General features: G+C 37.9%; 1 long non-coding RNA gene across 1 annotated transcript; it reads right to left on the bottom strand.

The window, feature by feature from the left end:
• Positions 1-657: 657 nt before the first annotated feature.
• Positions 658-10,489, bottom strand: LOC118762304. Its single transcript, XR_004998057.1, has 3 exons — positions 10,476-10,489; positions 2,033-2,037; positions 658-1,125 (listed from the first exon to the last, which is right to left on the bottom strand). It is a non-coding gene; the product is annotated as an uncharacterized LOC118762304 (long non-coding RNA).
• Between the last annotated feature and the right edge of the window lie 7,469 nt (positions 10,490-17,958).

Genomic DNA, 17,958 nt, shown 5'->3' on the forward strand with positions numbered 1-17,958 from the left:
ATATGGCTGTGCGTATTGCCGTTTTGAATTCCTTTCTGCGACTGACCTTAAACTGCTATTAAAGTCCCAATCACACACACACACACATTTTTTTAACCCATTTCAACTGCAGCCATATACTAAAAGACGTGGTGTTTTGCTCCAAAATTCAAATTTTGAATTTGCTTTCGTTATAAAATTACATCTCAGCTAAAAAACATCTTTCGGCTTCGGAATACAACGTTGTCTTTTTCTTTCTATATTTTTTAACTTAGAATTTCTGGCTCATTTCTTGATATGCCATTATTGTACATCCAACATTACACCTTTAAGATCGGGGAACCAGTTAGGGGCCTGCTGGACCTCTCTCGGCATACCAGCCAACTACAAAATCTCACCAGTCAGCATCACCGCTACCTACAAGCCCGTCATATGTATGTATGTATGTATGTATGTATGTATGTATGTATGTATGTATGTATGTATGTATGTATGTGTTTGTGTGTGTGTGCGTGTGTTTGTACCTGTTTTTGTCCCACCACCACCATTGCTTGACAACCGATGTTGGTGCATTTGCGTCCCTGTAATTTAGCTGTTCAGCAGAAGAGACTGATAGAATAAGCACCAGGCTTACAGGGAATAAGTTCAGGGGTCAATTTCTTCGACTAAAAAGTAGTGCTCCAGCATGGCCACCGTCAAATGACTGAAACAGGTAAAAGAATAAAAGAATACCAGAAAGACGTTCCGTACCACTAAACCAAGAAGGTTCTTTGAATATGTACGATGTATTTTAAGGTTAAATAGTAATTCCATTTACGTTTGTGTAACAGAGATATTTTGGTCGGATTATATAGTCATTGCTGTTACATTACTTTCTATATTCTGTGACTATCACAATATACTTTTCTAGGCCTGAAATTTTTGTGGGGAGGGGGCCAGTTGATTAGATCGACCCCAATACGCAACTGGTACTTAATTTATCGATCTCGAAAGGACGAAAGGCAAAGTCGACCTCGGCAGAACTTGAACTCAGAACGTAAAAGCAGACGGTCATAATATACAAACATTTCTCATGGCACCAGTACACTGTTTACAGATGCTTACATTTTTCATGTTTTCCATGAATTTTCACGGGTCCAGTTAGTTCTGCATAATTACACGTACATAAAACTCAGAGTAGTAAGATTACACGTACATTTGACTCAGAGTGAATCAGCAAGTGATTCCTGATGTCAGTGAAAACTCTACACAATATACTGAATAACTGAGTACTCTTTCTTTTCGATGTAAACAAAAAAAGTGTTTTTGCGTGTGTGCATACACACACACACACACACACACACACACACACGTGTAAATAAATAAATTAAAAAAACACGGTGGCCTTTTGGAAAATGGGACGATGAGTGAAAGAGAAAGAGAGACCTCTTCTGTTCCCTTTATATTCTAGTAATCAAAGAACCCTTATTTTTCCTAAGTTAGCTCCATTTATCATATGACAATTATTGGGGTGTTTTTCTTTTTTCTTATTTTCGTTTTTTCTTCTACGTTTTGACACTAAAAACTACACCGTCTCCTCCATCTGTCCATCTGTCAGTTCTGGATTGAGACATATCTATCTACGGCTGCCTTGTTTTTAAAAGCTGCTTGTTATCAACAGTGAGTCAACACAGTAGAAGGCATGGGAGAGAGAGAGAGAGAGAGAGAGAGAGAGAGAGAGAGAGAGGAGAAGAGAGAGAGAGAGAGAGAGAGAGAGAGAGAGAGAGAGAGAGAGAGAGAGAGAGAGAGAGAGAGAGAGAGAGGGAGAGGGGGGGAGAGAGAGGGAGAGAGAGAGTTTTGAGGAAGAGACCCTTAAAATGGCATTTATTGTTTTTGAGATACTTGCTTACTGTCTGACCGTGACCGCTGTCACTTGTGAAGGCACGAGGCTCGTGTGTGTGTGTGTGTGTGTGTGTGCTGTTACATGATCCCTGTGCTTTTATCGTTGTTACTGTTATTTTTGTTGTTATTATCAAATGTTTTGTTAGAGTGGTGGATTGGTAGAGGATCGGACAAACTCTCTTGCAATATTACTTCAGGCTCTTCATGTTTTGAGTTCAAATCCCGTCGAAGTCAGCTTTATTTTTCATCCTTCCGGGATCGATAAAATAACGTACCTGGCAAGTACTGGAATAAATTTTATCGACTCCTTACTTCTCCAAGTTTCCGACCTTATGCTTATATTATAAATAATGATAATAATAATAATAATGATTTCATTCATTTGCCACAAGGGCGAAAGGATGAGAGGGACAATAATACAAAGACAGACATGAAGCGTGGGGTTTACATATAATGAAATGATAAAAAAGGAAAGAAAAAGAGTATACACGGTATAAACTGAAATAGAAGGGACATATGCATAGGATACAAAGGTTAAAAAAAGCAGTGATGGAGAGGATGATAGAGATGTGGCCCTCCTGATACAGGAAAGTCTCCAGAGATAATCGAGGAACTCCACTGTCCGAGATTTCCTTGAAATCCCAAGAGCAAGTGCCCTCTCAAATTCCTTCTCTCCCAGGTTTACACTTAGAGAGGTACCATCCACTCTTGCTATTTTCGCAACTTTCACTCATCTTTCAATAAACTCACTCGAGGATAGCACTTGCCCCTCCACTCTCGATTTCCTTTTCAATTGAAACTTGAAGAATTCAATGAGAGCTCTACCAAAGAGGAATGTATCTATCCTCGTACCTTTCAACCTCTTTCGCTACAGCTACCAGGTAAAGGTAAACTGCCTTACCTGCTCGACTGAAGGAGGGCGGCAGTGCGATCATCACTACAGACTCGGCCCACAGACGGAGCCGTCCACACGTGACAGCAGCTGTTCGACATAACTCCACAAGTCGGCAATGCCCGGACACTGAAAGAGAACATGTAGAACGGTTTCGTCACTCCGCGTGCACCTCGGACATGCCCTTCTGATAGCACATCCGTGCCTGTAGAGTTTATCGCGAACTGGTAACGCCATCCGATAACATTGCCAAGCCAAGGCCATCAGGAAATTATCCATGATAGTTACCGACTGAAAAGTCCTCCGGAACAGACTAACTAGTTCGTTCTCGTCGGCGCCCGGAGTCTTCCCGAGGACGTCGTTGCACTTCCCCGCCACTATCTTTTATCTCAGGGTTTGTTGGAACTCCTGGAGTCTTGCATGCGTAGAGGGCTTGCTGCCTGCAGCCTACGGGACTGTGCGATTTATCCTTTTCAGCTATCTAAAACTTTCCTGATTATTCTGACCGTGCTAAGAAGGCAAACCTCTTGTAACAGTTCTACTGGCCACGCTATTCTGATTTCTTGCATATTCCTCTTGATACTTTCTCTTACTGTCCCCAAGGACCCAACAATAATTGGTACAATCTTCACCTTCTTCATTTTCCATAGCCAGTCTGTTTCGTACTTAAGATGGTTGTATTTATCTACTTTTTCTCCTTCCTTCTTGACTATTCGTGGGCCAAAAAGGCACGCAACATTAACCATATATCACATGTGGTGCATCTTATCCAGCACCTCTAAGTCCGGTCTGTTATGCTTTAGCACCTGATCTGTTTGGATTGGGAAATCCAGAGGATTTTGCGGGTCTCTGACTCCGCCACTCTCAGCGGTTTGTGCTCATACCACCTCTTGCCTCCCTCTAGCCCCCACTTTAAGCACAGTTTCCAGTGTAGCACTTTCGGTAACTCACCGTGTCACCACGACTTGTAGCGGTTATTATTATAATGCGTACCATCAAAGTGACCCTGGGGTACAAATATACGAAGCCCAATATACCCATCATGACTACCTGCTGATAAGGGTACATCAGGCACAGGACCGGCTCAAGGTACCGGTAATTCGGGCAGTCGCCCGGGGACCCATGTGCTAGGGGGCGCCAAGGAGGGCGTGATAAAGGCAAGGAAATTTCCGCGACCATCAGCTTGTACACGCCGAATTTCAGCTTGCCCGGAGCGCCAGCAACTCTAGGGCCGGCCCTGATCAGGCACATGCATCACAACCATACGTGCGCGACATGGTGGTCTCATATCAAGATAAACAGCGCATGACCTTGCAGGTGGGGCCCAGTTAGAATTTTCTTCAGGTCGAGTAGCCCATCCGCTCAAAAGGTCCTTGAATAAGGGTTGTTTAAAGATGTTGAACGAAACACACACGTAGATACTCTCTCGTTCGTAATGCCGTTGTTTAGCCCCAAATCGATCTTGATCGAGCAGACTTACAATCAAAACGCATTCCAGTCGTGACTATCTTGTCTTTCCTATGCACAGTGAACTCAGGCGGCGAGGTGGCAGAATCGTTAATACGCCGGGCGAAATGCTTAGTAGCATTTCGCCCGTCTTCCCCTTCTGAGTTCAGATTCTGCTGAGGTTGACTTTGTCTTTCATCCTTTCGGGGTCAATAAAATAAGTACCAGTTGAGCACTGGGGTCAATGTAATCGACTTAACTCTTCCTCTGATATTGCTGGCCTTGTGTCAATATTTGAAATCAATATTTAGGTGTCAGGTTTGTCATAACCAATATAATTTATCCACAAAAAGAAAAAAAGAAATTTCCTTTTTCTTTGATTATAATAGTTAAAGCCATCTTACCATGTATTCAACATTTCGTCTTCTGTTCAAGTTTATAGTTTCTACAATCCTATAACACATGCACAAGCAATTTATGCTTGAAATTTGACCACTGTGGGTGTTGGTGTTTGTTACCATTGTGTAAGGACACGATGATCAACACTTCATATTTATCCTTATAAGTTTGTACAGAGAGTCTATATCAAATATTATATTAAAAAAATCTCGTGATGGTTGAATCTAATTAGAGGAGAAAAACAACAAAAAAAGAACAAAACAAGCAAAGTTCAAAAGTCGATGTATAAGCATTTATTTATTTTTTGCATGTCTGTTTAATTAGTACAGAAGTAAACATTTGTTCATATAATTACCAAACACCTTTTCCTCTGATCCCCTAATATCTTATATTTACTTAAGCCGAATGTTTTATTGACTATTTCGCAGTTAAAGTTACTATTCATAACTGACCTCTAGTTCCACTTCAAAGTGTCAACTTTACTCAAATATCGCAGTCAATTTTCTCATTAGCACTTCTTGCTCGTTACTTTAGCCAACATAAAACGTAACCATAGAAGTTTCACACAAATATTTCTGGTTTCTACTACGTAAATAACAAATTATGCAATAATTGGTCTTGAACTAATTTTGTTTTTTGCGTTTTTACTCACAATGCAATACATATATACGTATTCATATACATACATAAATACGTATGTACATAAGTATGTATGTATGTATGTATGTATGTATGTATGTATGTATGTATGTATGTATGCATGTATGCATGTATGTATGTATGCATGTATGCATGTATGCATGTATGTATGTATGTATGTATGTATGTATGTATGTATGTATGTATGTATGCTTGGACTTCCTTTTGTTAGGTTTAAGTTTCTAGGTTTCGGCATCTATTATTAGAGAGAATCGTGCTTTGGTCTACTGATCTGAGGATGTGAATGAATAGGAGTGGGAAACAGGATTACATTGAGCTGCAAATTTATTTTGGGTAAACCAGTAGAAGAAGAAGAAAAAAATCTAGAAGTTTTTTTAGAAAAAAATTTCTCAGTTATTTTCTTCGACGTAATTGGGGTACTGAATCTCAACACAGCAGGTAAACAGAAAAAAAAAGCGTTTGGTACTTATGCAAACAAGGCAGTGGAATGGCAGAATCGGGAGAATGCCGGGCCAATTATCGATTTAATTTTCATCGTTTTTGTTCGTTCTGGCTTCAAATCTCATCGGAGCCAACTCAATATTCTATCTCTCCAGAGTCGATAAAATAAATGCCATTCAGGAATTGGTTCGATTACAATTGACTGTAATCCCACCCTACAAATGTTTAACTTTGTGTCTAGGTGAGAAAGGAATTATACAGATGCAACGAGGCTGAGATTCGAAACCGTGTAGGCTTAGTAACTAGGCGTAGGAGAGGTTGTGTGGTAAGTAGCTTGCTAACGAACCACATGGTTCCGGGTTCAGTCTCACTGCGTGGCACCTTGGGCAAGTGTCTTCTACTATAGCCTCGGGCTGAACAAAGTCTTGTGAGTGGATTTGGTAGACGGAAACTGAAAGAAGCCCGTCGTATATATATATATGTGTGTGTGTATATGTTTGTGTGTCTGTGTTTGTCCCCCCAACATCACTTGACAACCGATGCTGGTGTGTTTATTTCCCCGTAACTTAGCAGTTCGGCAAAAGAGACCGATAGAATAAGTACTAGGCTTACAAAGAATAAGTCCTAGGGTAGATTTGCTCGACTAAAGGCGGTGCTCCAGCATGGCCGCAGTCAGATGGCTGAAACAAGTAAAAGAGTAAAAGAATAAAGAGAAGTAGGCCAGATCAGACCGGGCGACTGCCCATAATACTGACCAATCATCTTGCAGCAATATCACTCCGTATTATCTAAAGTTCTAGATGTTTCCACGTAAAAAGGTGTTATAAAAGCGAAAACACGCCAGGATTAACGCAGAGGTAAAGACGGTTTCAGAGATGATTGTGTATAAAAGACTCTCTTTGTCTACATACTTCTCCCGCACATACCACGAACCCAATATCTTCACCTCTCACCACACACAAATAAGTAACTAGTCAGTCTTAATCAGCGACACACGTAGGTGGCACAGACAACAAGTCCATAAGAAGAAAGATTTCTTGGTCGGTACTCGACCCTAGTTGAAAGAAAGCTTCGACTATGAAGAAGAGAGTATTTTCCCGCCTCTCAAACGAAGCCGTTCTTATCTATTATTAATTCAACTATGAACTTCTTTTACAGCTGGCAAACGGTAATATAGCTCTGGCAATCATCTGTATAATTATATAAATATTGAGATGTGCACATGTATAAATAAATGTTTCTCAAACACAGTTCGGAGTTGGTTTTAATATGGGACAACACTCAGCTTAAATCTCATACCAATTAATCAAGACCCATCTAGCCAGTCCGATGCAGTATTCATGTTTAGTTTAATGGTCAGTTTACAAAGCAAAATGTGATTCTTTGCGAGTACCGTAAATCCTCGAGTATAGTCGGCCCTTGAGTATAATACGCAGGGGATTTTTAGGGGGCTGTACCTCTGAAAAACCTAAACCTTGTGTATAATACGCACCCCTTCTCTAACTTGAGTCAAGGTCTATATAACGTCTTTGGTTTGTAAAACTGTATACGATAAAGTCCTTTATTCTTATTGTACATATAGCATAATGCAAACGTGTAGCTTTTTTGTGCATTTTGTTTGCAGAAAATAAAGAAATAACAGTAATAACGTTTAATAAATGTTGCTTACTGCATGTTATGGATGATTCTTTTAGGACTTCATTGCTTTCAGGCTTAGCTTAATGTATTTTCGCGCCCGACACCATAAAATGCGTGTGAATAAACATTACCAGACAGCAAATACAGACTCGGACATTGCTTAGAAAATAATTTTCATTTTTAACCTCGCATATAGTACGAGGAAAAAATGCGGATTATATTCGAGGATTTACGGTAGGTAAATAAGAGACAACTGTCTCGGCGATAAATACTGCACAGTACTAGCATCAGAGTACAAATCATCAACGTTTCAGTTTAAGGTTCGACATGCTATCGGTTCGGTGACGTGAAACTCTGAGAAAGGAAATTTTCTTTAAGGGTATAACTGACGATTCAATTTTTTTTTTCTTTTACATGGCCTGAGGAAATTGATATTATACGAAGAGTAAGAAATAGAAAGGTAAATTGCATTGAGAAAATTCTAGAAGAGTGGGAATGATACAACAGTTCATTTTAAGGAAAAAGTGGAAAGACTTCCGCCCGTCCCCGCCCCATTTTTTCCCAAATTTCTTTATTAAAAAAATTTTTTTGCCAAAAACCCCCGTTTTCGGATACGGAGGTTCCGGAAAATTGCCAAAAATCGACATTGTGAAAATTCCCCACCCCAAATCCTCCAATTTTGACTTTTTTCCCCAACACTAACCGTAACCGTAACCCTAACCCTAACTACAGAAATGTTTTGAAATTTTTGTCCGAATCATAATGTCCGTATTTTCCCGCATATTTAGAAGAAAAAAAATTCTTAAAAAATTTGACAAAAATTTTTGGAAATTTTTTTTCCCTTCGCATTCCAAACAGTTTTGCTGCCTCCGTTTTCAATTCAGAGTACGTGGTGATTTTTTTCAACCTCTTTCTCGCAATATCCATGTCATTTGGTATGGTTACGTGAATGATCTGGCAGTATTTAGCTTTTTTGTTCAATACGTATTAGTTTTTACGATATAAAAGCCAATGAAGGTAAACTTTATCATGATGGTGTTTGTATTCCCTTTGCGCTAGGCTCTCACATCTACTTACCATGTAGGTTACATTTTCTACATTCTCTTCACAGAATCTGCTTTACTGGTGTCAGAGGTTCTGTAGAATTTGTAGCAAGAGCCTAATCTTGTGCTGCAATTATAATGCTTCAGTGGTACGCTTCAAATTGCCTTGCTTAAGCCATGTCCACGATGATGATGCTGATGATGTTCTTGTCGTCGTCGTCGTTGTTCCTGTTGCTGCTGCTGCTGCTGCTGCTGTTGTTGTTGTTGTTGTTGTTGTTGTTGTTCTTCTTCTTCTTCTTCTTCTTCTTCTTCTTCTCTTCTTCTTCTCTTCTTCTTCTTCTTCTTCTTCTTCTTCTTCTTCTTCTCATTTCATTTTCTAAAAAATACATACTGGTATTGTTAAAGACGGAAAGAGGACCAGATGTTGTATGTTTCCGGTAGTAACTGTCTCCATAACATTAGAAAAGTTACAAATCTGAAACTTTTTTTCATAAAGAGCTATCACAAGATTTAATAAATCTTAGAGCGAGTTATAAACAGTAGCTGCAACACATCGTGACGTATATTTGCCATTTAAATATGGCTAACCCCTAAGGGTGGATGCTACTATAGTTTGTAGCCCCAGGAGGACACCTCCTCCAGCTGGCTTTGGACACACTTTCTGTGCCCTATCAGTATTTGCAAAGGGAAGCCACCCTTCTCGTCTTCAACTTATGATACACACGGACTCGAGTTTCTGAGTATTGACCCGTCATCGGCGTGTGACAATCACAGTTGTCGAGGAAAAGTAGGTTCTCTTCACAAATACTTATCCCTTTTCCAGTATCGTAAAGACACTGATATCGAAAAGGTGTAATCAAGCAATAATAAATCTTAGAGCGAGTTATAAACAGTAGCTGCAACACATCGTCCGTGTGTATCATAAGTTGAAGACGGGAAGGATGGCTTCCCTTTGCAAATACTGATAAGGCACAGTAAGTGTGTGTAGTGATCCTATACAACGGCGCGCGCTCGCGCACCGTCCATTTGTATTTCGCGCGTGCGGGGTTGGTGCTTTCACCACCGGAAGAAGAACCCTTTTGCCTACGTAGCAGTTAGCCGAGGCAAGGGGATCGTAAGACGTTGACCACCAGCGTCCAGCAAGCAGCGACTTGAGACAAAAGCGACCGAAGGTACAACACGTATATTTCTCTCTGTCCGAACTTGATTCTAGCAGCAGCTTTACCAAAAGGCCTTTAACCAAATTGTTGCAGACCACATCTTCTCCCTGTTCTGGACGCCATCTTTGACCAGTGTCGTTTTGCATTTGAACACTTTCTTATTTTACAGCGATAAGGTTCAGCACTGACACATTTATACCAAAGGGATACCAGATAACCACTTATTGTTACTGTTACCACATTAGAGAATAAAGTAGTATATATATTATTTACGTCTGCGTCTTGTTGTTTCTGACTGGTAGAATTCTGGATTATTAAAGCAACGATAGTGATTGCCTCTCGTACCCCGAAAGTACAAAAGAAGATATTCACACAAAGTTCGTTACATGTGTCTAAAGCCAGCTGGAGGAAGTGTCCTCATGGGGCTACAAACTACAGTAGCATCCACCCTTAGGGGTTAGCCATATTTAAATGGCAAATATACGTCACGATGTATCACAAGATTCTTTTCCTGATGGTGCACATGACTGCGCAGGGCCTGTAACGGGTATAAACAGTGCCCTTGACTGAGTCCTAGATTGTACACTCCTCTTAGTCCTACAATGTTCTTACCTGCTCCCAGCTCTACAGCTTGTTTCCCTATCTTACAACTCTACATTGTGCACTCCCTTTAACATTTTTTTTCAAATACTCCCAACCATCACCTTCATTACTCCAGCTGAAATGCATTTGAAAACAATTTTTATTGACTTGCACGCAAGAAATCTCTAGTTTATCATGCATATCACCGTGTAAATCTGGTTTCTGGTAAAATTTAAGATGTTTCACGTCAACTCATTTGCTTGGCCATAACATCAAACAACCCTCTTGCCTCCCATTACCACCCCTATCCTGTCTCCATTCCCATCTGTTCTGAGCGGTACCTCTCTCGATCACTTTATTATTATTGAGATTTCAGGGGTTTTGTTTAGATTAATGAATTTTGTGCGGCGCCTCCAGATTTTAGCCGCGCCCTAGGCAATTGCCAATTTTGCTTAGAGTATAACGACGGCTCCGTAAACGCGCCAGAAAAACTTTGTTAAAAACAGCTTTTCACCAAAAATTGTGTGAGTTGATTTTGGGGCAGTTTGCAAATTTATCGATTTGATTATGCTCAGAAACATATTTGTTTCAAATGTGAGCATGTTTCTTTTTACAGCACAGGCTATATTCAAGTCAGTAAAATGTAATCTGAGGGAGATTTAACGACTACTTTTAGCAAGCTGCACGACTAAGTGACGGAGTGTAGAACATCAGATATGAAGATAAAATGTCAGACTTGCAAGAAGAGATGTCCTGTTGTAAAGCCTTTAGCTTTTGTTTACCTGCTGGAGCTGGCATACGGCTAGATTCATCCCAGCTGTAGTTTTGTCGTCTTTTTTTTTTGTATCGAAAACTACATTCCACAGTGTGTTCTTCATTTATTACGATTGCATAGTGCGATTTCTGGGAGATTTAGCTGCTATATTAAAGTATTGCTATTAAAAAAAGATGAAGCAATTGGTCCAGTATAGTTAACTCTCGACGAAAGGCTTTCGTGATGGCAAAAAAAAAAAAAATAATAATAATATGGCGGAAATTGATAGAAACGTATTTGAAATCGGGAGTAAATGTATAGTAGTAGTAAATAGAAAACGAGACAGGTTTCTCGGTGTATGTTCAATGAGAACTTCTCTTCCATTCATAAGTGTTTCTTAGGTCAGTTGCGTCATGTGACTAATTGTCAACATCAGACGACAGCAAACTAATGGCTGTGATTTTCGGCTGCACAGCAACGAAGTGTTTATTCTAGCCCTTAGATAGGAGAAGCAGTAGTTGGGCTTATAGAAAAAATATCTATAATTCTAGAAAAGAGGCGAACGCTGTTAAGCAAGAGACAAGCTCCCATAGAAACAAGACAGTGAGTGACTCATTGATGACATATTCGATAAATTCGCCGTAGGGGAGATGAGGCGTGAAATACTGTTCTTATAGATTCAATCATCACTCTTGTTTTGACTGCATGAGTCCTTGATGTTTGTGTACGTGTGTGCGTACACACACGCGCGCGTGTATAATGCATACATACATACATACATACATACATACATACATACATACATACATACATACATACATACATACATACGTGTGTGTATATATATCTGTGTGTGAGTATATATATATGTGTGTGTATGTGTATGTACACGTATGTATATATATATATGTATATGTATACGTAAGTATATATATATATATATATATATGTGTGTGTGTGTGTGTGTGTGTGTGTGTGTATGTGTGTATGTATAAATATGAATGTATATATATATATGTAAGTATATAAGTTTATATATATATATGTGTGTGTGTGTATATGTATGTGTGTATATCAATAGACGTATGTACACAAACACACATACCCACGTATATTTAAAGAGAGAGAGAGAGAGAGAGAGATTGATAGATAGATATACAAATACACACATATATGTGTGTGTGTATGTACATACATACATATGTATATAGGTATGTATATGTGTGTGTGTATATATATATAATATACATATACATACTTACAAACATACATATATATATATATATACATATAGGTAAACAGTAAAAATAATTACAGACATGGACAAGAACATGAAACACCACAGAGACGACACAAGAACCACAGGACGGGACACCCGAAGCCCCCAGCCATCAGCCAAGAACCAGACCATCCCAGCAACCTCGGCTGATTAATCTTGATATATATATATATACAGAGGTTGAACAAAATAATGGAAACACATTAAAATTTCAAACAATTTTTTTTTAATATGTAGTAGGACCGCCTTTGGCGGTAATTACAGATTGAATTCTACGAAGAGTGACATGGGGATGGAACAATGGAGTGGACTGACCCATAAAGATTGGGAGACAAGCCTGAAAAGAGGGGAAGAAGTGGGGGATGGGGAATAATATCAAATAGCTGGAAGATGAGTTAATTGTCAGATATATTTAGAAAGGAGAGAAATTGTAGCTAAGGAGATATGTCAATGTTTTGAAGCGTGAGATGGGGGTGTTAGGTATTCTGGATTGCAATGTAACATTGTCAATGCAAACCAAGATATCAATTGTGGAAAGTAGTATGTGCGGAATGATATCTTCACACTTGCCCACACAGAAGCCAAGTAGAAAGAAGCATGGAAATGCTGCAAGAGGTTACTGAATGAGAAAAGTGTATAGGAAAGGAATTGCCTCAAGTAAGCCTTCTGAAGTGGTCGATATGAAGACAGGGAAAGCAACAGAGTCATCTGGAATAGTTGCTGCGACAACAAAAATGTCAGGCGAGATGTGATACGGGCTGGTTGCTGACAAGATGATTTAGATAGTGCAGGGAGGTGCCATTCAATGCCAGGTGCATCGGTACTATCGTAACACCTACAAAGGCAAAAAGGATGCTCTCGAGGGAAGCAACTACAGAAGCATCAAATTGATGAACAAAGGTGAGAAAGTGATAAAATGAGATATAGAACTACTAATTAGGGAGGAAATTAGCGTAAATGAGATGCAGTTTGAGTTTATGACTATATGGAGCTCATCGATGCTTTTTCTAAGTGATGCAATTACAGAAGTTCTTAACTAAGAGTACTATACCTAACATTCAGATATATTGCCCAAGATAGTATGGATGACATGTTATAGGAACTATCACACAGGCGGCGAACTGGCAGAAACGTTAGCACGCCGGGCGAAATGCTTAGCAGTATTTCGTCTGCCGCTACGTTCCGAGTTCAAATTCCGCCGAGGTCGACTTTGCCTTTCATCTTTTCGGGGTCGATTAAATAAGTACCAATTATGCACTGGGGTCGATATAATCGACTTAATCCGTTCGTCTGTCCTTGTTTGTCCTCTCTGTGTTTAGCCCCTTGTGGGTAGTAAAGAAATAGGAACTATTGGACTGATCTAAACGCTTGCATACGCGTGAACGCTGTTAAAGGCATCTAGGGATCAGCTGCATCTACACTGGTGACTGTAGACCCCCTTTCCAGTTAATGTTCCAATATAAGCCCTTTTACACCCCCCCCCAGCTAGCATCACTTTTTCTGCGGGAGGTTGAGTTTTGAATTTCTTTTTCACTGGCGATTCCGGGTGTTTCCGTGTCACACTATGCCTTTTGGATTCTGGCTCAAAGCAGTAGACTCCGGTCTCATTCTTTGTGAGTATTCTCTCTCGAAAAGAGCTACATCGCCTTCATCGTCGTAGCGGTGGAGTAAGTGTTGACAAATCACCTCACAGTTGCTCTTATGCGCTTCGGTAAGTTCCTTGGGCAGCCATCTCGCACAAACTTTACGGAAGCGAAACTTGTCGTGGATGATTTCGTATACAAAACCGTGACTAATTTGCAGAGAGTATGCCTCTCATTCGATGGTCACACGTCGGTTGACCAGAACTAACTCTCGAGATTGTTGAATCTTCAGGTCAGTGGTGGAGGTTGATAGCCATCCTGCTCTCTTTCCGTACTTCATCCTTGTCTAGTTAATTTTAAACGCACACACACACACACACACACACACATAACCCCATACCTTGATACTGTGTGGATTGAGTTTCCTGTTGACACCGGCATAAGGAATCCTAGCTTGTTAGGTTAAGACTTCTAATTCGGATAGTTGAAATTGTGATATCGCCTTGATGTAATGATTAGCACGGTTATACGGTTTACAGCTGATGCAGGTACGATTCCCGTTGGCCGTGTTACAACTTTTCCCATCTTCATACATACATACATATACATATATATATATATATATATATATATATATATAATATATATATATATATATAATATATATATATATATATATATATATATATATATATATATATAATGATTCATAATCAAGGTGCAGAAATGGCGTATTCCGAATGAACAAGGTAATATAATCCGATGGTAGAAAGAATTAGGTACTCCAAAGTCAGTCGGAAGGTCGGGTGTCTGTGTGAGCGTGCGTAAATAGTAAATCCAAGTAAAGTATTAGCAGACGCTCAATGAAAGAAAGAAAGGTGGTTTTACGTTTCGAGCAAAGCTCTTCTTCGGAAACAGGAGACAGAGGAAAGTCCAATAGAGGACGGAGGAGAAAAAAATCGCCAACGATTCACTGGCCCCCTCTGTCTTCTTATTCTATTGGCTTTTTCTTGATCTCCTGTTTTCGAAGAAGAGCTTTGCTCGAAACGTAAAACCACATTTCTTTCCTTCTTTGAGCGCCTCCTAATACTTCTAATACTTTACATGTAGCACTCTTCGCGTTGTTGATTTTTGTGTTTGTTCTTCATTTTTATTATATATATATATATATATATATAGGAAAAAAGCAACAAGAATGGATTAAAATCTCGGTACGATCGTTTCGTACGAGGACATCTTTAATAAGCTACAAAAAATGCAGTGAATACAGATGGCTCGTACTCGTCAGCCGAAAAAACATCAGAGAATTCCCAAACATCAAAAGGGGTAGATACAAAAGAGGTTGTAAGATTAACTTCATTGAAGAAAGTTCGATTCATGGAGATCCGATGAAAGGTTTTAAACTTACAGAATTTGTGCATGTCTACATATAGCTCATATTAAATTGCTAATCAAGTTGTGTGAAGAAATTTTCGGATACAGTCATGCAAAATTTCTGAAAATCCGAGTAAGAAGCAAAATGACTGTCATATCGTGTAGAGGAAAGTCTGAGTAAAAAGCAAAGTGACTGTCATAACGTGTAGAGGAACAGATTGATATTGAAATTTATAAGAATCGCAGATAAGTTCGATTCTTGGAGATCCGATGAAAAGTCTTGAACTTACAGAATATGTGCATGTCCTTATAGTTCATAATCCAGTTTTGTGAAGAGATTTAGGGTACAATCATGCGAAAATATCAGGGAATCCGAATGAGAAGCAAAGTGACAGTCTTATACTGTAGAGGTGCAGGTTGTTAATGAATTTTACAAGAATCACAGAGAGAGGAGGAAGGAAGTAGAATTTAATCAGTTACTGCTATTAAAGCTATCAAAGAGAAAGGGAAGGGGAAGCTAAGGGGATGGGCACAAATTGATACTACCAGAAAATCTAAGCTTGTTTAGTGCAAAATTCGAACTGAGGTCAACAATTTATTTCTTTATTTATAAATGTTGCTATTAATAGATTGACAGGTTACAATGAGAGGTCATTAGAAAGGAAAGAAAAATGGGGTTGTTTTTTAATGAAACCAAACAATTATATTATTATTATACTATACTATAATACACTACACTATATTATATTATATTATTTTATATTATATTATATCACATCACAATACACTACGATAGGTTTGGGATTAGCAGAATTAATAATTAGTGTAAAAGAAACCTAAGAGATTTAACTAACTAATTTTTATATATGGGTTAAAGTGAAATAGACTAAGAAATGGAGAGAAAAATAGAGCAAAAATTTAAATTATTAATATGGTCCAATAGAAATAAATCAAATAATTTAAATCAATAAGTATCAAATAGTACAATCAGAGAGAGAATATAATCATAGCTAGTTAGATCTTATCTTTCTAGTTAAATATATAATATACTATGTAGGAGTGATATATAAGTCAAAGTGAAATTTATACAAAGTGATTCCAGTATACAGTTATCAATTGAAATATCATTTAAAGTATTTAAGAGTCTTAACTCGAGCATGTATACAAGAATTTCCAAGTTCAATTCTGCTGTTTAATGGAATTTCTCTATTATTTCTATACATTAGTATTTCAAATGCTTCCATGGAGCAAAGTTGGCAACCTACTCTGCCATTTTTATAGGGTTTTGCTCTTCTGACTAATTCCCAATTAAGGTTATATTTGATATTATTGTTTTTTAGTTCCCAAATTTTACTAGAAAGAGTGGTGCTATCAGCTTTATGACGTAATTTGAAGGATGAGAGATGGTTATTCAATCTCTGTTTAAAATTTACAGTACATCCAACATAAGAGAACTTATTATTATCTGTGGTTACGGAGCATTTGTAGATTATGTTAGTTAACCCGCATAAACCAGGGGCCGGGCATTTTGATTTAATTCTGAAATTACATCTAGGGGCATTATAATTAGAGGTGGAATAACTTGAGGATAGAAGTCTCATATTACTGTTGTTCGAAGCAGAGCGGGTAAATTTATCATGATTTTGATTATTGTTATTATCTAAAAAAGCTCTATCATTATTGTAGTTAATATTATTATCTAAAATAGTATTATCATTTATTGGTATTCTTACATTTTCATTTGGTTCTAAAGCCCTACTTTCATTATTAATATTATTGGTGCTGCTATCTAAAATAATGTTATCATTATTGTAGTTAATGTTATCTCCTAAAGTAGTATTATCATTTGTCGGTATTCTTACATTATCGTTTGGTTCTATAACCCTACTATCATTATTGATATTGTTGATGCTATTAGTATTGCTGTCGGTATTGTTTTCTAAATGTGTAGTGTTGTTGCTGATAATATTGTTACCCTCATTCACTGTACTTACATTCCTGGTATTATTCAAATTATTAACATAATCATTCCTATTTATGTTATTATTGTTGTTAACAATTCCATAGCTATTGGTTATATTTATTATATGACATTCCTTATTATTATTATTGTTGCCATTATTACTTTCCGTACTGTTATTACAATTTTCCATTGTATTTTTATTTTTATTGATTAAATTTTTTCTGGCTAGTTTTATGTTTGATCTTAGCTATTAAAGTGGACATATTTGGGAGAGTTGAATAAGAAATTCTGACTGTTTTTTTAGAAATAATTTTATGATATCTATGAGAGGATGGGAAATTTTTTTCTAGAATTGTTTTGAATCTACTCTGAATATCTGATGAAACCGCACAGTTAAAAGGGATGTTTAGCCATATTATGTCTTTCTTATTAAATTTCTTAGAAATTGAGTTAGGGCTGCTAGAATTTTTCCCACTAGAGTTAGGGTTGTTAGAATTAATCCTACCATCATCAGATTCTTTGTATTTATTAATGTTCCTGTTAGCATGTTTGCTAGTTTTATCCAAGTTTATTTTATCCTTATTATAAGTGTTCAATGTTATGTTTTTATTAATGTTCTTAATATCAATAGGGTACTTTGCCGTTGTAAATCTATTTCTACTATCCTTTCTGGCTTGGTCATTATTGTTGTCTACGTTACTAATTGTATGTTTCTTAATTTTATTTAAGGTTGTCTTATCAGGGCTATCTATGTTATGGTCTATGTATTTATCCTTATACTTATTATCATTACGATTAGATGTTGTATTAGATCCACATCTATGTATCTTTTCGGCTTGATCATTTTTGTTGTTTATGTGGTTATTGCTGTTTAAATTACTTAA

Source organism: Octopus sinensis, linkage group LG2 (assembly GCF_006345805.1).
Source record: "Octopus sinensis linkage group LG2, ASM634580v1, whole genome shotgun sequence".
NCBI classification, from domain to species: Eukaryota; Metazoa; Mollusca; class Cephalopoda; order Octopoda; family Octopodidae; genus Octopus; species Octopus sinensis.